This window comes from Danio aesculapii, chromosome 4 (genome assembly GCF_903798145.1).
Source record: "Danio aesculapii chromosome 4, fDanAes4.1, whole genome shotgun sequence".
Classification (NCBI taxonomy): domain Eukaryota; kingdom Metazoa; phylum Chordata; class Actinopteri; order Cypriniformes; family Danionidae; genus Danio; species Danio aesculapii.
Genome location: NC_079438.1, coordinates 5468392 through 5489060, shown reverse-complemented (window position 1 = coordinate 5489060; position 20669 = coordinate 5468392). Strand labels below are relative to the sequence as shown.

The 20669-nt window shown below is 47.2% G+C and overlaps 13 non-coding genes and 1 pseudogene across 13 annotated transcripts; 8 read left to right on the top strand and 6 right to left on the bottom strand.

The window, feature by feature from the left end:
• The window catches only part of LOC130221893 (zinc finger protein 721-like), a 461849-nt pseudogene that overhangs the window by 269257 nt on the left and 171923 nt on the right, over positions 1-20669 (top strand).
• Positions 2828-2910, top strand: trnal-cag (transfer RNA leucine (anticodon CAG)). The gene has a single exon. It is a non-coding gene; the product is annotated as a tRNA-Leu (tRNA).
• On the bottom strand, positions 4104-4176 carry trnam-cau (transfer RNA methionine (anticodon CAU)). The gene has a single exon. It is a non-coding gene; the product is annotated as a tRNA-Met (tRNA).
• trnal-cag (transfer RNA leucine (anticodon CAG)) lies at positions 4271-4353 on the top strand. The gene has a single exon. It is a non-coding gene; the product is annotated as a tRNA-Leu (tRNA).
• On the bottom strand, positions 5552-5624 carry trnam-cau (transfer RNA methionine (anticodon CAU)). The gene has a single exon. It is a non-coding gene; the product is annotated as a tRNA-Met (tRNA).
• On the top strand, positions 5719-5801 carry trnal-cag (transfer RNA leucine (anticodon CAG)). Its single transcript has one exon. It is a non-coding gene; the product is annotated as a tRNA-Leu (tRNA).
• Positions 7000-7072, bottom strand: trnam-cau (transfer RNA methionine (anticodon CAU)). Its single transcript has one exon. It is a non-coding gene; the product is annotated as a tRNA-Met (tRNA).
• On the top strand, positions 7167-7249 carry trnal-cag (transfer RNA leucine (anticodon CAG)). Its single transcript has one exon. It is a non-coding gene; the product is annotated as a tRNA-Leu (tRNA).
• trnam-cau (transfer RNA methionine (anticodon CAU)) lies at positions 8447-8519 on the bottom strand. Its single transcript has one exon. It is a non-coding gene; the product is annotated as a tRNA-Met (tRNA).
• trnal-cag (transfer RNA leucine (anticodon CAG)) lies at positions 8614-8696 on the top strand. The gene has a single exon. It is a non-coding gene; the product is annotated as a tRNA-Leu (tRNA).
• Positions 9306-9378, bottom strand: trnam-cau (transfer RNA methionine (anticodon CAU)). Its single transcript has one exon. It is a non-coding gene; the product is annotated as a tRNA-Met (tRNA).
• trnal-aag (transfer RNA leucine (anticodon AAG)) lies at positions 11208-11290 on the top strand. Its single transcript has one exon. It is a non-coding gene; the product is annotated as a tRNA-Leu (tRNA).
• trnam-cau (transfer RNA methionine (anticodon CAU)) lies at positions 12491-12563 on the bottom strand. The gene has a single exon. It is a non-coding gene; the product is annotated as a tRNA-Met (tRNA).
• On the top strand, positions 12658-12740 carry trnal-cag (transfer RNA leucine (anticodon CAG)). The gene has a single exon. It is a non-coding gene; the product is annotated as a tRNA-Leu (tRNA).

The following is a 20669-nucleotide window of genomic DNA, read 5'->3' as shown; positions in this document are numbered from 1 at the left end:
TGTAATAAATAATTTTACACAATATAAAAAACTTTTATAACTAAAAAAGGAATTTTAACTCAATGACTCCCTTAATAAAGCACACAATAGTTCTGTAAATTAATTTACCACTAGAATGTGTGTAATATTTATCTAATATGTAATTTTACAGTTTGTATCTCCAAAAAAGAAAAGAAAAACAATAAGAGTAACTGGAAAAGCACATTTCAGGCCTTAAAACCACATGCTGTATACTTTACACTCATAATCCCTTCCCCACCTTTTCAAATCTCTCTCATAAATGGTCAAACTTTAATAAATAAAGTTTGCGTCACAGTTTATGAAGCGTAGCAGTGGCCCTGGCAACCTTAATGGGGCACTGTAGACTGCAAGTTTTGAGGCATTTGCACAACATCAAGGCATTGTCTACAGCAACTCGGAAAAGCATGTGAACAAAACAATGGACGTGGGCTTTAATGCAAGTGCATCGAAAGGGAATCAAAAGAATTGCCTTGGAATGCCATGTAGTAGAATGTCCTGAGATGCCGTTTATTTTGAAGGCAATGGGATTCGCAGGGCTTTTCGGCTAATTCTCTTACAACGTCAAGTCATGACATTTGACTCTTTGTGGGAAAGAGAAGAAAAAAAGCTGTGTCAGTCAATCAACGCGTCTTTTTCAAGACGCTGTTCTGAATGTGCGTTTCTGGATGCGGTGGTTCCTATCTCCGGATGATGGGCACGAGTATCGCATCACAGGTCTGGGGGTCCAGCATGTCGATGCAGTGCCCGCGGACAGCTCATGCTCTCACTGTGAGGACGTGGCTGTTGCACAGCTGAGATCTCAGGCTCAAGTATTTAACCCTCTGGCGCCATGTCCGAGTGATACAGTAACACTGACAAAGTGCCGCATCAATCTCTTTGCGCCACAATTTACGCAGAGTAGCAGTGGCCCTGGCAGCGTTAATATGCACTGTGAACTGCAAGGTTTGAGGCGTTTGCGCAACATCAAGGCATTGTCCACAGCAACTCGGAAAAGCATGTGTTCAAAACAATGGACGTGGACTTTAAAGCAAGTGCACCAAACGGGATCAAAAGAATTGTCTTGGAATGCCATGTAGTGGAATGTCCTGAGATGCCGTTCATTTTTAATTCAATAGGATTCGCAGGGCTTTTCGGCTAATCCTCTTACAACGTCAAGTCATGACATTTGACAGATCCAAGTAAAACGTCAAGCGATAACGTGACAGGAATGGGAGCATCTTGCCATCATTGCTTCAGACTCAGGAGATGTTCTTGGAACGTCACGCTGCATGCCCTCCAGAGGAGCTGTAGCCTTTTTCGCCCCCAGGAAGCATAAACGGCACGGAAGGTAATAAAGTACGCCGCCCGGTCACCTAAGTGCTCACATCTGCTCCACCACCGTCACCTCAACACTGGTGTACCACAGGGCTGCGTGCTGAGCCCCTTCCTCTACTCCCTTTTTACCATCGACTGTAGGCCTGTGAACAGATCCAACACCACCATCAAATTTGCAGATGACACCACAGTGATTGATCTAATTAGCAATAATGATGAGACTGCCTACAGGGAGGAGATACAGCTTCTGGCCACTTGGTGCACCGACAATAATCTGCTCCTTAACACCAGCAAGACCAAGGAGCTCATTGTGGACTTCAGGAAGGGACGAACAGGCTCGCATGATCCCATCCACATTAATGGGATGGCCGTTGAGCCTGTCTCATTCTTCAAGTTCCTGGGGACCCACATCTCTAAGGACCTTTCCTGGACCACCAACACCTCCAGCCTGGTCAAGAAGGCTCACCAGCGCCTATTCTTCTTGAGGCAACTAAAGAAAAACCAGCTTTCATCAGCCGTCTTGGTGAACTTCTACCGCTGCACAATAGAAAGCATCCTGACCAACTGCATCACAGTCTGGTATGGAAGCTGCTCTGTTGCTGAGCGTAAGGCACTGCAGCGGGTGGTGAAAACTGCCCAACGCATCACAGGGACTACACTGCCAGCCATAGAGGACATCCAGAAGAAACACTGTCTGCGCCGAGCACGCAGTATTCTTAAGGACACCTCTCACCCTGCTCACAGACTGTTTTCTCTCCTGCTTTCCGGCAGGCGCTTCAGGCTCCCCCAGACAAAAACCAGCAGACTGAGGAACAGCTTTTTCCCCAGAGCTGTCTTCCCTTTGAACTCTGCCCCTCACTGACTCTTTTGCCCCCCCAATACACCCCCCACACTCCTCTAACTTATACTCCTCACAATCACTGCACTATTTAACATTTGCACATTTAAAGTTTGCACATATTCATTGCACTGATTCACTTATTTGAACTGTACATACCCACTGCACATGGACATTTGTAATTATGTTTAACTATCTGCACACTTCTGCTATTAATAGTATCCTGTACATATATTCATTTATTGTAAATATGTTCATAGCTAATACAACCTGTATATAATGTTGATAGTACATCCATCTGTAAATATCACCATAGTTTTTCTATAACTGCACTTTATAACTTATACCTATATCCTGCACTTGCTGCTATTGCACTGCTGGTTAGACTGAAACTGCATTTCGTTTCCTTGTACTTGTACATGTGTAATGACAATAAAGTTGAATCTAATCTAATCTAAGTGCTCCCGTGTGCCAAAAGGTACCACCTTGCCCAGTGTGAGGCTCGAGCTCATGACCTTTAGATTATAAGACTGACGCGCTGCCTACTGTGCCAACGAGGCGGACTGTTGGAGCTGGGATAGCTGTGAAACACCAGCTTCCATGTCATGGTGCTGCGATGTGGCTCCTAGGAGACAGCTTAGGCTAAGTGTGCATGTCAGGATGGCCGAGCGGTCTAAGGCGCTGCGTTCAGGTCGCAGTCTCCCCTGGAGGCGTGGGTTCGAATCCCACTTCTGACAAACCTAATCTTTGGCAGTGCGTTGAGGCTCAAGTATTTAACTCTCTGGCGCCATATCCGAGTGATACAGTAACACTGACAAAGCGCCGCATCAATCTCTTTGCGTCACAGTTTACGCAGCGTAGCAGTGCCCTGGCAACCTTAATGGGCACTGTAGACTGCAAGTTTTGAGGGTTTTGCACAACATCAAGGCATTGTCTACAGCAACTCGGAAAAGCATGTGAAGAAAACAATGGACATGGGCTTTAATGCAAGTGCATCGAAAGGGGATCAAAAGAATTGCCTTGGAATGCCATGTAGTGGAATGTCCTGAGATGCCGTTTATTTTTAAGGCAATGGGATTCGCAGGGCTTTTCAGCTAATTCTCTTTCAACGTCAAGTCATGACATTTGACTCTTTGTGGGAAAGAGAAGAAAAAAAGCTGTGTCAGTCAATCAACTTTTCAAGACGCTGTTCTGAATGAGCGTTTCTGGATGCGGTGGTTCCTATCTCCGGATGATGGGCACGAGTATTGCATCACAGGTCTGGGGGTCCAGCATGTCGATGCAGTGCCCGCGGATAGCTTATGCTCTCACTGTGAGGACGTGGCTGTTGCACAGCTGAGAACTCAGGCTCAAGTATTTAACCCTCTGGCGCCATGACCGAGTGATACAGTAACACTGACAAAGTGCCGCATCAATCTCTTTGCGCCACAATTTACGCAGCGTAGCAGTGCCCTGGCAGCGTTAATGGGCACTGTAGACTGCAAGGTTTGAGGCGTTTGCGCAACATCAAGGCATTGTCCACAGCAACTCGGAAAAGCATGTGTTCAAAACAATGGACATGGGCTTTAAAGCAAGTGCACCGAAACGGGATCAAAAGAATTGTCTTGGAATGCCATGTAGTGGAATGTCCTGAGATGTCGTTCATTTTTAATTTAATGCGATTCGCAAGGCTTTTCGGCTAATCCTCTTACAACGTCAAGTCATGACATTTGACAGATCCAAGTAAAACGTCAAGCGATAACGTGACAGGAATGGGAGCATCTTGCCATCATTGCTTCAGACTCAGGAGATGTTCTTGGAACGTCACGCCGCATGCCCTTCAGAGGAGCTGTAGCCTTTTTCGACCTCAGGAAGCATAAACAGCACGGAAGTTAATAAACTACGCCGCCCGGTCACCTAAGTGCTCCCCGTGTGCCAAAAGTTACCACCTTGCCCCATTTGAGGCTCGAACTCACGACCTTCAGATTATGAGACTGATGCGCTGCCTACTGCGCCAACGAGGCAGACTGCTGGAGCTGGGATAGCTGTGAAACACCAGCTTCCATGTCATGGTAATGCGATGTGGCTCCTAGGAGACAGCTCCAGCTAAGTGTTCATGTCAGGATGGCCGAGCGGTCTAAGGCGCTGCGTTCAGGTCGCAGTCTCCCCTGGAGGCGTGGGTTCGAATCCCACTTCTGACAAACCTAAACTTTAGCTGTGCGTTCAGGCTCAAGTATTTAACTCTCTGGCGCCATGTTCGAGTGATAAAGTAACACTGAGAAAGCGCCGCATCAATCTCTTTGCGTCACAGTTTACGAAGCGTAGCAGTGGCCCTGGCAACCTTAATGGGCACTGTAGACTGCAAGTTTTGAGGCATTTGCGCAACATCAAGGCATTGTCCACAGCAACTCGGAAAAGCATGTGTTCAAAACAATGGACGTGGGCTTTAAAGCAAGTGCACCGAAACGGGATCAAAAGAATTGTCTTGGAATGCCATGTAGTGGAATGTCCTGAGATGCCGTTTATTTTTAAGGCAATGGGATTTGCAGGGCTTTTCGGCTAATTCTCTTACAACGTCAAGTCATGACATTTGACTTTGTGGGAAAGAGAAGAAAAAAAGCCGTGTCAGTCAATCAACGCGTCTTTTTCAAGACGCTGTTCTGAATGTGCGTTTCTGGATGCGGTGGTTCCTATCTCCGGATGATGGGCACGAGTATCGCATCACAGGTCTGGGGGTCCAGCATGTCGATGCAGTGCCCGCGGACAGCTCATGCTCTCACTGTGAGGACGTGGCTGTTGCACAGCTGAGAACTCAGGCTCAAGTATTTAACCCTCTGGCGCCATGTCCGAGTGATACAGTAACACTGACAAAGTGCCGCATCAATCTCTTTGCGCCACAATTTACGCAGCGTAGCAGTGGCCCTGGCAGCGTTAATGGGCACTGTGAACTGCAAGGTTTGAGGCGTTTGCGCAACATCAAGGCATTGTCCACAGCAACTCAGAAAAGCATGTGTTCAAAACAATGGACGTGGGCTTTAAAGCAAGTGCACCAAACGGGATCAAAAGAATTGTCTTGGAATGCCATGAAGTGGAATGTCCTGAGATGTCGTTCATTTTTAATTTAATGTGATTCGCAAGGCTTTTCGGCTAATCCTCTTACAACGTCAAGTCATGACATTTGACAGATCCAAGTAAAACGTCAAGCGATAACGTGACAGGAATGGGAGCATCTTGCCATCATTGCTTCAGACTCAGGAGATGTTCTTGGAATGTCACGCCGCATGCCCTCCAGAGGAGCTGTAGCCTTTTTCGACCCCAGGAAGCATAAACGGCACGGAAGTTAATAAAGTACGCCGCCCGGTCACCTAAGTGCTCCCCGTGTGCCAAAAGGTACCACCTTGCCCCATGTGAGGCTCGAACTCACGACCTTCAGATTATGAGACTGACGCGCTGCCTACTGCGCCAACGAGGCAGACTGCTGGAGCTGGGATAGCTGTGAAACACCAGCTTCCATGTCATGGTGATGCGATGTGGCTCCTACGAGACAGCTCCAGCTAAGTGTTCATGTCAGGATGGCCGAGCGGTCTAAGGCGCTGCGTTCAGGTCGCAGTCTCCCCTGGAGGCGTGGGTTCGAATCCTACTTCTGACAAACCTAAACTTTAGCTGTGCGTTCAGGCTCAAGTATTTAACTCTCTGGCGCCATGTTCGAGTGATAAAGTAACACTGAGAAAGCGCCGCATCAATCTCTTTGCGTCACAGTTTACGAAGCGTAGCAGTGGCCCTGGCAACCTTAATGGGCACTGTAGACTGCAAGTTTTGAGGCATTTGCGCAACATCAAGGCATTGTCCACAGCAACTCGGAAAAGCATGTGTTCAAAACAATGGACGTGGGCTTTAAAGCAAGTGCACCGAAACGGGATCAAAAGAATTGTCTTGGAATGCCATGTAGTGGAATGTCCTGAGATGCCGTTTATTTTTAAGGCAATGGGATTTGCAGGGCTTTTCGGCTAATTCTCTTACAACGTCAAGTCATGACATTTGACTTTGTGGGAAAGAGAAGAAAAAAAGCTGTGTCAGTCAATCAACGCGTCTTTTTCAAGACGCTGTTCTGAATGTGCGTTTCTGGATGCGGTGGTTCCTATCTCCGGATGATGGGCACGAGTATCGCATCACAGGTCTGGGGGTCCAGCATGTCGATGCAGTGCCCGCGGACAGCTCATGCTCTCACTGTGAGGACGTGGCTGTTGCACAGCTGAGAACTCAGGCTCAAGTATTTAACCCTCTGGCGCCATGTCCGAGTGATACAGTAACACTGACAAAGTGCCGCATCAATCTCTTTGCGCCACAATTTACGCAGCGTAGCAGTGGCCCTGGCAGCGTTAATGGGCACTGTGAACTGCAAGGTTTGAGGCGTTTGCGCAACATCAAGGCATTGTCCACAGCAACTCAGAAAAGCATGTGTTCAAAACAATGGACGTGGGCTTTAAAGCAAGTGCACCAAACGGGATCAAAAGAATTGTCTTGGAATGCCATGAAGTGGAATGTCCTGAGATGTCGTTCATTTTTAATTTAATGTGATTCGCAAGGCTTTTCGGCTAATCCTCTTACAACGTCAAGTCATGACATTTGACAGATCCAAGTAAAACGTCAAGCGATAACGTGACAGGAATGGGAGCATCTTGCCATCATTGCTTCAGACTCAGGAGATGTTCTTGGAATGTCACGCCGCATGCCCTCCAGAGGAGCTGTAGCCTTTTTCGACCCCAGGAAGCATAAACGGCACGGAAGTTAATAAAGTACGCCGCCCGGTCACCTAAGTGCTCCCCGTGTGCCAAAAGGTACCACCTTGCCCCATGTGAGGCTCGAACTCACGACCTTCAGATTATGAGACTGACGCGCTGCCTACTGCGCCAACGAGGCAGACTGCTGGAGCTGGGATAGCTGTGAAACACCAGCTTCCATGTCATGGTGATGCGATGTGGCTCCTACGAGACAGCTCCAGCTAAGTGTTCATGTCAGGATGGCCGAGCGGTCTAAGGCGCTGCGTTCAGGTCGCAGTCTCCCCTGGAGGCGTGGGTTCGAATCCCACTTCTGACAAACCTAAACTTTAGCTGTGCGTTCAGGCTCAAGTATTTAACTCTCTGGCGCCATGTTCGAGTGATAAAGTAACACTGAGAAAGCGCCGCATCAATCTCTTTGCGTCACAGTTTACGAAGCGTAGCAGTGGCCCTGGCAACCTTAATGGGCACTGTAGACTGCAAGTTTTGAGGCATTTGCGCAACATCAAGGCATTGTCCACAGCAACTCGGAAAGCATGTGTTCAAAACAATGGACGTGGGCTTTAAAGCAAGTGCACCGAAACGGGATCAAAAGAATTGTCTTGGAATGCCATGTAGTGGAATGTCCTGAGATGCCGTTTATTTTTAAGGCAATGGGATTTGCAGGGCTTTTCGGCTAATTCTCTTACAACGTCAAGTCATGACATTTGACTTTGTGGGAAAGAGAAGAAAAAAAGCTGTGTCAGTCAATCAACGCGTCTTTTTCAAGACGCTGTTCTGAATGTGCGTTTCTGGATGCGGTGGTTCCTATCTCCGGATGATGGGCACGAGTATCGCATCACAGGTCTGGGGGTCCAGCATGTCGATGCAGTGCCCGCGGACAGCTCATGCTCTCACTGTGAGGACGTGGCTGTTGCACAGCTGAGAACTCAGGCTCAAGTATTTAACCCTCTGGCGCCATGTCCGAGTGATACAGTAACACTGACAAAGTGCCGCATCAATCTCTTTGCGCCACAATTTACGCAGCGTAGCAGTGGCCCTGGCAGCGTTAATGGGCACTGTGAACTGCAAGGTTTGAGGAGTTTGCGCAACATCAAGGCATTGTCCACAGCAACTCGGAAAAGCATGTGTTCAAAACAATGGACGTGGGCTTTAAAGCAAGTGCACCAAACGGGATCAAAAGAATTGTCTTGGAATGCCATGTAGTGGAATGTCCTGAGATGTCGTTAATTTTTAATTTAATGCGATTCGCAAGGCTTTTCGGCTAATCCTCTTACAACGTCAAGTCATGACATTTGACAGATCCAAGTAAAACGTCAAGTTATAACGTGACAGGAATGGGAGCATCTTGCCATCATTGCTTCAGACTCAGGAGATGTTCTTGGAATGTCACGCCGCATGCCCTTCAGAGGAGCTGTAGCCTTTTTCGACCCCAGGAAGCATAAACGGCACGGAAGTTAATAAAGTACGCCGCCCGGTCACCTAAGTGCTCCCCGTGTGCCAAAAGGTACCACCTTGCCCCATGTGAGGCTCGAACTCACGACCTTCAGATTATGAGACTGACGCGCTGCCTACTGCGCCAACGAGGCAGACTGCTGGAGCTGGGATAGCTGTGAAACACCAGCTTCCATGTCATGGTGATGCGATGTGGATCCTAGGAGACAGCTCCAGCTAAGTGTTCATGTCAGGATGGCCGAGCGGTCTAAGGCGCTGCGTTCAGGTCGCAGTATCCCCTGGAGGCGTGGGTTCGAATCCCACTTCTGACAAGCCAAATCTTTGGCTGTGCGTTCAGGCTCAAGTATTTAACTCTCTGGCGCCATGTTCGAGTGATAAAGTAACACTGAGAAAGCGCCGCATCAATCTCTTTGCGTCACAGTTTACGAAGCGTAGCAGTGGCCCTGGCAACCTTAATGGGCACTGTAGACTGCAAGTTTTGAGGCATTTGCGCAACATCAAGGCATTGTCCACAGCAACTCGGAAAAGCATGTGTTCAAAACAATGGACGTGGGTTTTAAAGCAAGTGCACCGAAACGGGATCAAAAGAATTGTCTTGGAATGCCATGTAGTGGAATGTCCTGAGATGTCGTTCATTTTTAGTTTAATGCGATTCGCAAGGCTTTTCGGCTAATCCTCTTACAACATCAAGTCATGACATTTGACGGATCCACGTAAAACGTCAAGCGATAACGTGACAGGAATGGGAGCATCTTGCCATCATTGCTTCAGACTCAGGAGATGTTCTTGGAACGTCACGCCGCATGCCCTTCAGAGGAGCTGTAGCCTTTTTCGCCCCCAGGAAGCATAAACGGAACGGAAGTTAATAAAGTACGCCGCCCGATCACCTAAGTGCTCCCGTGTGCCAAAAGGTACCACCTTGCCCCATGTGAGGCTCGAACTCACGACCTTCAGATTATGAGACTGACGCGCTGCCTACTGCGCCAACGAGGCGGACTGCTGGAGCTGGGATAGCTGTGAAACACCAGCCTCCATGTCATGGTGATGCGATGTGGCTCCTAGGAGACAGCTCCAGCTAAGTGTTCATGTCAGGATGGCCAAGCGGTCTAAGGCGCTGCGTTCAGGTCGCAGTTTCCCCTGGAGGCGTGGCTTCGAATCACACTTCTTACAAACCTAATCTTTGGCTGTGCGTTCAGGCTCAAGTATTTAACTCTCTGGCGCCATGTCCGAGTGATACAGTAACACTGAGAAAGCGCCGCATCAATCTCTTTGCGTCACAGTTTACGAAGCGTAGCAGTGGCCCTGGCAACCTTAATGGGCACTGTAGACTGCAAGTTTTGAGGCATTTGCGCAACATCAAGGCGTTGTCTACAGCAACTCGGAAAAGCATGTGAACAAAACAATGGACGTGGGCTTTAATGCAAGTGCATCGAAAGGGGTTAAAAAGAATTGCCTTGAATGCCATGTAGTAGAATGTCCTGAGATGCCGTTTATTTTTAAGGCAATGGGATTCGCAGGGCTTTTCGGCTAATTATCTTACAACGTCAAGTCATGACATTTGACTTTGTGGGAAAGAGAAGAAAAAAAGCTGTGTCAGTCAATCAACGCGTCTTTTTCAAGACGCTGTTCTGAATGTGCGTTTCTGGATGCGGTGGTTCCTATCTCCTGATGATGGGCACGAGTATCGCATCACAGGTCTGGGGGTCCAGCATGTCGATGCAGTGCCAGCGGACAGCTCATGCTCTCACTGTGAGGACGTGGCTGTTGCACAGCTGAGAACTCAGGCTCAAGTATTTAACCCTCTGGCGCCATGTCCGAGTGATACAGTAACACTGACAAAGTGCCGCATCAATCTCTTTGTGCCACAATTTACGCAGCGTAGCAGTGGCCCTGGCAGCGTTAATGGGCACTGTGAACTGCAAGGTTTGAGGAGTTTGCGCAACATCAAGGCATTGTCCACAGCAACTCGGAAAAGCATGTGTTCAAAACAATGGACGTGGGCTTTAAAGCAAGTGCACCAAACGGGATCAAAAGAATTGTCTTGGAATGCCATGTAGTGGAATGTCCTGAGATGCCGTTCATTTTTAATTCAATAGGATTCGCAGGGCTTTTCGGCTAATCCTCTTTCAATGTCAAGTCATGACATTTGACGGATCCACATCAAACGTCAAGCGATAACGTGACAGGAATGGGAGCATCTTGCCATCATTGCTTCAGACTCAGGAGATGTTCTTGGAACGTCACGCTGCATGCCCTCCAGAGGAGCTGTAGCCTTTTTCGCCCCCAGGAAGCATAAACGGCACGGAAGGTAATAAAGTACGCCGCCCGGTCACCTAAGTGCTCCTATCTGCTCCACCACCGTCACACTCAACACTGGTGTACCACAGGGCTGCGTGCTGAGCCCCTTCCTCTACTCCCTTTTTACCATCGACTGTAGGCCTGTGAACAGATCCAACACCATCATCAAATTTGCAGATGACACCACAGTGATTGGTCTAATCAGCAATAATGATGAGACTGCCTACAGGGAGGAGATACAGCATCTGGCCACTTGGTGCACCGACAATAATCTGCTCCTTAACACTAGCAAGACCAAGGAGCTCATTGTGGACTTCAGGAAGGGACGAACAGGCTCGCATGATCACATCCACATTAATGGGATGGCCGTTGAGCCTGTCTCATCCTTCAAGTTCCTGGGGACCCACATCTCTAAGGACCTTTCCTGGACCACCAACACCTCCAGCCTGGTCAAGAAGGCTCACCAGCGCCTATTCTTCTTGAGGCAACTAAAGAAAAACCAGCTTTCATCAGCAGTCTTGGATGTCAGGATGGCCGAGCGGTCTAAGGCGCTGCATTAAGGTCGCAGTCTCCCCTAGAGGCGTGGGTTCGAAACCCACTTCTGACAAACCTAATCTTTGGCTGTGCGTTCAGGCTCAAGTATTTAACTCTCTGGCGCCATGTCCGAGTGATACAGTAACACTGAGAAAGCGCCGCATCAATCTCTTTGCGTCACAGTTTACGAAGCGTAGCAGTGGCCCTGGCAACCATAATGGGCACTGTAGACTGCAAGTTTTGAGGGTTTTGCGCAACATCAAGGCATTGTCCACAGCAACTCGGAAAAGCATGTGAAGAAAAAAATGGACGTGGGCTTTAATGCAAGTGCATCGAAAGGGGATCAAAAGAATTGCCTTGGAATGCCATGTAGTGGAATGTCCTGAGATGCCGTTTATTTTTAAGGCAATGGGATTTGCAGGGCTTTTCGGCTAATTCTCTTTCAATGTCAAGTCATGACATTTGACTCTTTGTGGGAAAGAGAAGAAAAAAAGCTGTGTCAGTCAATCAACGCGTCTTTTTCAAGACGCTGTTCTGAATGTGCGTTTCTGGATGCGGTGGTTCCTATCTCCGGATGATGGGCACGAGTATCGCATCACAGGTCTGGGGGTCCAGCATGTCGATGCAGTGCCCGCAGACAGCTCATGCTCTCACTGTGAGGACGTGGCTGTTGCACAGCTGAGAACTCAGGCTCAAGTATTTAACCCTCTGGCGCCATGACCGAGTGATACAGTAACACTGACAAAGTGCCGCATCAATCTCTTTGCGCCACAATTTACGCAGCGTAGCAGTGGCCCTGGCAACGTTAATGGACACTGTAGACTGCAAGGTTTGAGGTGTTTGCGCAACATCAAGGCATTGTCCACAGCAACTCGGAAAAGCATGTGTTCAAAACAATGGACGTGGGCTTTAAAGCAAGTGCACCGAAACGGGATCAAAAGAATTGTCTTGGAATGCCATGTAGTGGAATGTCCTGAGATGTCGTTCATTTTTAATTTAATGCGATTCGCAAGGCTTTTCGGCTAATCCTCTTACAACGTCAAGTCATGACATTTGACGAATCCACGTAAAACGTCAAGCGATAACGTGACAGGAATGGGAGCATCTTGCCATCATTGCTTCAGACTCAGGAGATGTTCTTGGAACGTCACGCCGCATGCCCTTCAGAGGAGCTGTAGCCTTTTTCGCCCCCAGGAAGCATAAACGGCACACCGGAGCCACATCACCTAAGCCCAGTGACCTAAGCGCTCCCGTGTGCCAAAAGGTACCACCTTGCCCCGTGTGAGGCTCGAACTCACGACCTTCAGATTATGAGACTGACGCGCTGCCTACTGTGCCAACGAGGCGGACTGCTGGAGCTGGGATAGCTGTGAAACACCAGCTTCCATGTCATGGTGATGCGATGTGGCTCCTAGGAGACAGCTCCAGCTAAGTGTTTATGTCAGGATGGCCGAGTGGTCTAGGGCGCTGCGTTCAGGTCGCAGTCTCCCCTGGAGGCATGGGTTCAAATCCCACTTCTGAAAAATCTAATCTTTGGCTGTGCATTCAGGCTCAAGTATTTAGAGGAGCTGTAGCCTTTTTTGCCCCTGGGAAGCACAAACGGCAAGGAAGGTAATAAAGTATGCCGCCCGGTCACCTAAGTGCTCCCGTGTGCCAAAAGGTACGACCTTGCCTCGTGTGAGGCTCGAACTGACAACCTTCAGATTATGAGACTGACGCGCTTCCTACTGATTGTCTTGAGTTTAAGTTTTTTAATTATCTTGTTTATGAAGACTGTGGAGTGATGCGTGAAAAAAATGACTTCGAATAATTTTTTTAAGTATTTTGTGATATATATGTTAAAATGTGCTCCCAAAAGTATATGGCCCCTGCCCGCCCTCCCACAGGTTAGTAGTAAGCTAATGTAATTTCATAATGCAAATCGTTGGTTACGTATGTAACCGTGGTTCTGTGAATTCCGGATGACCGCCAGAGACGGTGTTTACACAGTGGATAATTGCAGCACCAGCTGGATAGGCCAAGGAACAATATACCAACAAAGTCACATGGTGACGCGAGCTGAGCTGAGGTATATAATTCACTACAGCTCTGCGCCCTGTCTCAAAACGTCTTGCACTTCCGAGTGACAGGGAACTCTGGCGGTCATCCGGAATTCACAGAACCATAGTTACATATGTAACCAACGTTCTGTTTCATTCCTACTGACCGCCAGAGACGGTGTTTACACAGTGGATAACCCATACCAGAAAGGTCACGAGGAAGAAATAAAAACTCACCAGAAGACATACGGAGTCACTTGCGGAGAACAGCTGAGCCCACATAGGTAGAGTCAGCAACATTGACATTGTAGAATCTTGCAAATGTACATGGAGAAGACCATGTTGCTGCTGCACAGATCTCTGCAAGAGAAACACCTTTAAAGGCAGCCCAAGAGGAGGAAATGGCTTTGGTAGAATGGCAAGTGATGGCACCAGGTATAGGTTGCTGAGCCCTCTTATAGGCCAAAACAATGACCTCAACAATCCATCGTGACAGTCTTTGCTTGCTTAGAGGTGCACCTCTCCTAGCTTCTCCATAACAGACAAACAGTTGTTCTGATTGTCTTAACTGTGCAGTAGCCGCCACATAAGATTTCAAGGCACGCACGGGGCATAAAAGCAGAGAACCTTTGCCAGAAGGTGATAGTTGAAAGGACTGCAATTCGATTGACTAGTTAATAAATTGCTGCAACAAAATTTTAGGGAGGAAGGATGGATTAGGCCACAGGGTAACACCAGAGTCATCTGGTTTCCATCTCCAACAGGACTGACTCACTGACAAAGCGTGCAGCTCACACAATCCCTTTGTTGAAGCAACCGCCAAGAGGAAAGTAGTCTTTAAGGATTTCCACTTTAGATCTACGTCTTCCAAGGGTTCAAATTGAGATTGGCAGAGAGATTCCAGCACCAGAGGCAAGTTACACACTGGAGAACGAGGGGAACGAGCTGGATTGAGACATTTTGCACCCTTCTAAAAACTGCAAAATATGCTAGCAGACCCCAAAGAGGAACCATTTACAAATGCATGATGGGCCAAGATGGCTGCTACGTAGACCTTTAGTGTGGATGCAGCTTTGCCACTCTCCAACAGCCTTTGTAAAAGGTTAAAACCACAGAAACTTTGCATTGCACAAGATTAATATTCCGAGTCACACACCATGAACAGAATGACTTCCATCGGTAAGCATAAAGCGTCCTTGTAGAAGCTGCCCTTGCATTAAGAACTGTGTGGATGACTGAAGACTCACATTCTGCTAATAAAGGGTTGGTCCCAGCGGCCACACCCATAACTGTAGACGTGCTGGATCTGGATGCCAAATATGACCATCTAGTTGAGACAACAGGTCCCTCCTGCCTGGAAGTTGTCTCGGTTGGTTCACCAACAACGTTAGGAGCAAGGGAAACCATGGTTTGGACAGTCACCGTAGTGCTAATAGAAGTACATGGTGTCTGTCTTGGGCAATCCTGTGCAGTGTCTCCCATATCAGAGTGATTGGAGGAAAAGCATAAACAAGGCAGTTTGGCCAGTCGTGTGACAGCGCATCCTGTCCTAATGGGCTGGACCCTTCCGTCTGAGCAAACCACAACGGGCAATGAGCTGTGTCTCTCGTTTGCAAATAGGTCTACCTCCGCCCTGCCAAACTCTGTCCAAATGTCCTGGACTACATCTGGATGAAGTCTCCACTCCCCTGGATCGATCTGATTCCTGGACAGAGCATCTGCAGTCTGATTGACTACCCCAGGCAGATAAACAGCCCTTTGTGATGCAAACCGAGGAAGAGACCACCTGAGAATCATGTGTGTGAGACGCAACAAACTCCTGGACCTTGTACCTCTTTGGTGATTCAAATTAAACACTGTTGATGTGTTGTCCGACTGGACTAGGACATGTCGACCCAGGGCCAGCCAAACTGCCCGCATCTCCAACACATTGATATGGTCCCTTGACTCGTCCCTTGACCATCTGCCACTGATACCTCTGTAGTTCCATACTGCCCCACAACCCATAAGGGATGCATCGGTTGTTATAACAATCCCTAATGGTACTCCGGCTGTCAAAAAGGCTTGGGACATCCATTTGCGAAGGGCATGCATGCAACCCTGAGCAACGAGAATTCGTCGATAGCAATGATGAGATGGGTCTAACCGCGGAAGATTGTTCCATACCTGCAGGGGCCGCAGATGGAGCAATCCCAGGGGAATTACACAAGAGGTTGCCATTAGCATCCTGATCAACTTCAGGAGCACGCCGTACTGTAGAGATACTCCCAAACGAAACTGGCTGAAGAGGTTTAGGATGTCTGTCATCTGAAACTGAGATAGGGAGGCACGCATCGAGACTGAATCGATAGTCATCCCGATGAATGTGATTGACTGTCTGGTCACATGGTCCAGCAGCAGCTGCGTATTGTGCACCGATTGAGCCCTCGTTTGAGCACACACCAGCCAGTCGTCCAGATATGGCAAGATTCGTACCCCCTGGGCCCAAAGGGGAGATAGGACAGCGTTCATGCATCTCGTAAACACACGGGGGGCTAGGGCGAGACCAAATGGTAGAACTCTGAACTGGTAACTTGTGCTCTTGAAACTGAAACGCAGAAACTTTCTGTGATACTTGGCAATCGGAACGTGAAAAGATGCATCCGTCAGATCTACAGTTGTGAACCAATCTCCCTCTGCAAAGGACCGAAGAACATCTGTCACACGTAACATGCGAAAGGTAAGTCTTCTCAGAAATCTGTTCAACCTTATTAAATCCAATATTGGATGAAAACCTCCATCCCGCTTCAGAACCAGAAAATAAGTCGAGTAAAAACCCTCTTTCTGAACCAGAGGATGAACTGCTTCTATTGCTCCCTTTTCCAACAAGGAACATATCTCTCTGGAGAGAGCTGCAGAACGTGCGGGTCTGTCACGACAGTTGGAATTAGACCCGAAAACTTGGGGGAGTAGGTTTGGCACGGGAGTGACGTATTTGTGCGTCATCCGGACCCTGGAACCTCTGTTGGCCCTGGGGTCGGCCGGGGGCCCCATGACGGAAATGTGGTTGTACAGAGGTATAATGCCTTGGTGAAAATTGGAGGCCGTTGTGCTTGTATTAGTTGCTGTGAAGCCGTAGACAATTTAGCACGTTTTTCCAACACCTCTGATACATCTGGCCCAAAAAGATGTCCTGGGACAATAGGAAGGTCCCTCAGTGTCTTTTTACAGTCCTTTGACAATTTAGCCTGAGTGAGCCATACTTGCCTTCTAGCATTTAATAGTGTTGCTGTGAGGGACCCCAGTTCTCGAGTCACATGCCCCATAGCAAGCAAGGCTGTCTGTAAAAAGCGTGGAACTGAAGGGTCCACCTCAGCGCCTAGCGAATTAGAGGCAGCCAAAATTTATTGGCAGACAGTATTTTCAGCCCTGGTAATGTAGGAAGCTGACTTGTAAGCCTTCTTCAGAAGGGAATCTGTAGGCCACACTGACCGCTAGGGCATCGGACATTTCCCCTCATTGCTTCATCTGGTGACACTACAAGCGCCGCAACTGGCTGTTCAACTTCAGGGACATTCCTCACACCAATAGACTTTGCCTGAGCCATAGAGGCCAGAGTGCGAGCAGTCTTGGATTGTCTTTTGGCCATGCCTGCCCCCTTAAGAGCATTTGAAAATTCTGCAATGAAATCCTTGCATGCTGGCATAACAAATGTATCCACAGATAGAGGTCTGCGGAAAAACACATTAGATTGAAAAGGATGAGCAGGGCCATCATCAAGGCCACTGCCATCCTAAGGACTTCCAATGCATCATCATCTTTGTGTGGGGCATTGTCAGAAGAATGATGAGAGCCATTCTCGGATCCAACAGTCCCAGTATGTCTTACTAGTTGGTCATCAGGCTCAGGAACGTCAGCCTGACATTGCTCCTGAGATGAGAGTCAGAATCACATGTCGACATAACGTCGAAGAGGGGACTGTGGCCACCTAAAGAGGCAAATGGTGGTTTCTTGCTAGAGGAATGAGAATGAGCTTTCTCAGCAAAGGGCCAAGCAGCAGAGATGTCAGATACTGGATCCGCTGGTTGAAGATTTTGTAACAGGTATCCAGCCGTGTGACTACTGTTTAGGCTAGGTTTCTTATGACGAGTAGCTCCAGAAGCCACCAAAGCGCGACTTTTTTTCCCCTCTTTCAGCAACGCTAGACCCGCTGGTAACGCAACAGCATCCTGATTGTGGCTCAGCCCAGCCAAACGCATCTGTCTCTCTGACAGGGGCAGTAAACTACAATGCACGGATCAGTTAACGCGTCTTTCAGATGTTGAACGCCGAGACAGGATGGGAAGATATCGTGTCCATCATCTGGGAGAAGCTCGTTAGGACAGAGATTGCAAGTCATCGGAAAAGCCGTGGAAATAGCGTGATTAGCCATGAGAAGGCATCGAACTGACCAACCAAATACCACGGCTAGTACTGTTGGCTAACGTTAACGATATAACGCGCGAAAAATCACCCTAACCGTAGATCGAAATCTGGATCTCTGGATGCACAGAGAGAAACAGAAAACAAGAAAAATGAACACTAGCAAAAATATATTGATAATCGTCCACGGTTAGGACTGCTGGACAGAGCGGAGCATATGCCCAATAACAGCCACGAAAGAGAGAAAAAAAACAAAACACACACACACCGAGTATTAGTAGCGGTAGAAAAAGTAGCCTCGGGATAGCACCGCGAGGTAATTGTCACATAAACACTAAACGCAGTTTGGTGTAAAACCTCCAGATAGTACCATGAGATGATTACCTCGGACATAAAAGTGAGTGTCACTGTGTTCAATCTCCGGATAGTACCATGCTTATAACTCAGATGCTTACAAAAAATACAGCGTCTCACCCCTGGATAGTACCGCGAGACAATTGACACATATATTACAGCCGAATGTAAGATAATGAAGAAAAACTTACACAGTTCACAATATAATAGAGTGAACAATCCTAGATCAGTAATTGCACAAAGACCAACCATAGTCCAAAGACGTAAAAAAATCGTCACAGCTCAGGAGGACGAGAAAATCTTGCTGCTCCTACCAAAGAGCTGCACTCGACGACAGAAATAGTTCAATGACCAAAATCCAAAGGCGAGAAGCAAAAAGAGGCAGGGCGCAGAGCTGTAGTGGATTATATACCTCAGCTCAACTCGCGTCACCATGTGACTTTGTTGGTATATTGTTCCTCGGCCTATCCAGCTGGCGCTGCGATTATCCACTGTGTAAACACCGTCTCTGGCGGTCAGGAGGAATGAAACAGAACTTAAATTCATGCTAACCAACAAATGATCAAAGGAAATATATTAATGTAATTTAAATATATAAAATATGAATTGATGTTTACTTTAAACTTAAATTATATTGTTCTATTAAAATTATTTTTTAAAAGATTTTGTCAAATAGATTTTTTAGAATCATCCACCATAGTTTTGTGGCTAAAAAGTATCGGTTCAGGCACCGTTTTGGCACCGGTACCGTTTTAAAAGTATCAATTTAGCACCGGTATCGAAAAAAAAACCAAACGATACCAACCCTAATTATTCCTAATTCTTTTAAAGTTAAAAACATCTTTCCTTATTAAAAAAGCTTTCCTTATTAAAATTAATTTACCATCATCATTATTAGATATAATATCCTCTTGCCACATCTTTTTCAAATCGTCCATTGCATGTTCTTTCCAGTTTGTTTCTTGTATCACTTCCTTGTTTTTACATTTCTCTTATTTTCTCAAATGTATCTTTTCCCATCAGTCCCCTTTAATTAAAAGATACACAATTTAAAACCATTAAAAGAAATAAAAATGAAATTAAAAACCTACACATCTTTATTTAGTGCTCTTAACCAACAACCCCTTCCGTTAAAAGAGACAAAGATTTACAGACATATTTAGCTCTGCTCTTTGTTCAGACTTTTTTCTTTGCTATTAACACATTTGGTTTTACCTTTAAAGTTGTTCTTCTTAAAAATCCTCTTTCCACTTTGTTCTTCTCCACATTTTCCATCCTTGTTTCTTCACCCCTTTGCCATCCCTTCAGCTTGACCAGTATTATTTAGTTCCTCTTTTTCCACAGTGCTTAAAGTTTTAAAACTGTCCGATATTTCCATTCTGACCACTGTTCATCTCATCCTGGGATCCGTTCTTCGTACGTGGATTACTCAGTTAGCTAGATTTGGATATTGACAATTTGATTTTGGATCGTTTAGCTCTTCAAAACTCATCTGAGAGTTTGTTGTCATAGCAAAAGTTCTGTTAGCTCAAACCTGCTAGGCTCATTTCATATAAACAGAATTAGATCGGGTCAGTTCAAGCAAGTTGCTAAGGTGTAGCTATGCGGTTGCTAAGGTGTTGCTAGGCAGTTGCTAAGGTGTTGCTAGGTGGTTGCTAAGTTGTTGCTAGGCGGTTGCTAAGGTGTTGCTAGGCGGTTGCTAAGGTGTTTCTATGTGGTTGCTAAGTGGTTCCTAAGGCGTTGCTAGGTTGTTGCTAAGGCGTTGCTATGTGGTTGCTAAGGTGTTACTAGGCGGTTGCTAAGGTGTTGCTAGGCAGTTGCTAAGGTGTTTCTAGGTGGTTGCTAAGGCGTTGCAAGGTGGTTGCTTAGGTGGTTGCTAAGTTGTTGCTATGCGCTTACTAGGGTGTTTCTAGGTGGTTGCTAGGCAGTTGCTAAGGCATTGCTAAAGTGTTGCTAGGTGGTTGCTAAGTGGTTCCTAAGGTGTTGCTAGGTTGTTGGTAAGGTGTTGCGAAGCGGTTGCTAAGGCGTTGCTAGGTGGTAGCTAAGGTGGTTGCTAAGATGATGCTAGTTGGTTGCTAAGGTGTTGCTAGGTGGTTGCTAAGTTGTTGCTAGGCTGTTACTAAGGTGTTTCTAGGTGGTTGCTAAGTGGTTCCTAAGGCATTGCTATGTTGTTGCTAAGGCATTGCTAGGTGGTTGCTAAGGTGTTGCTAGTTGCTTGCTAAGGTGTTGCCAGGCTTACTCAAAAGAAAATATGAGAAAAGTTTTGTTTTTTACCCAGACATTTAAAAAGTAATTGCAGATATGGAGAAATTTGCAGGGGTAGCGAAAGCATCTTGCTATATTACAGTTATTGCAAGACAGAGAGGAGGGAGGGTTTTGAGAAGAGGGAGGAGGAAATAGAGCGGGGATATCAGAGGTAGAGGGGCGGGGTACATAGCTGGTGGATCTTGGGGTTGTAGTTCTTTGTCGGAGGAGGGGATTATGAAGGGACAGGAAGTGGTCGTGTGCAGATTTGAATGGCAGACCGCGCAGGAAAGAATACGGTATCCTTTGAAAACTCTGTTGTGAAGATCAGTATCCATGGCCCCCCAGTAGAGACACTGATTCCACTGAGTAGCGCAAATAGCGCATTTTGCAGAAAATGGTACGTGGTACGTG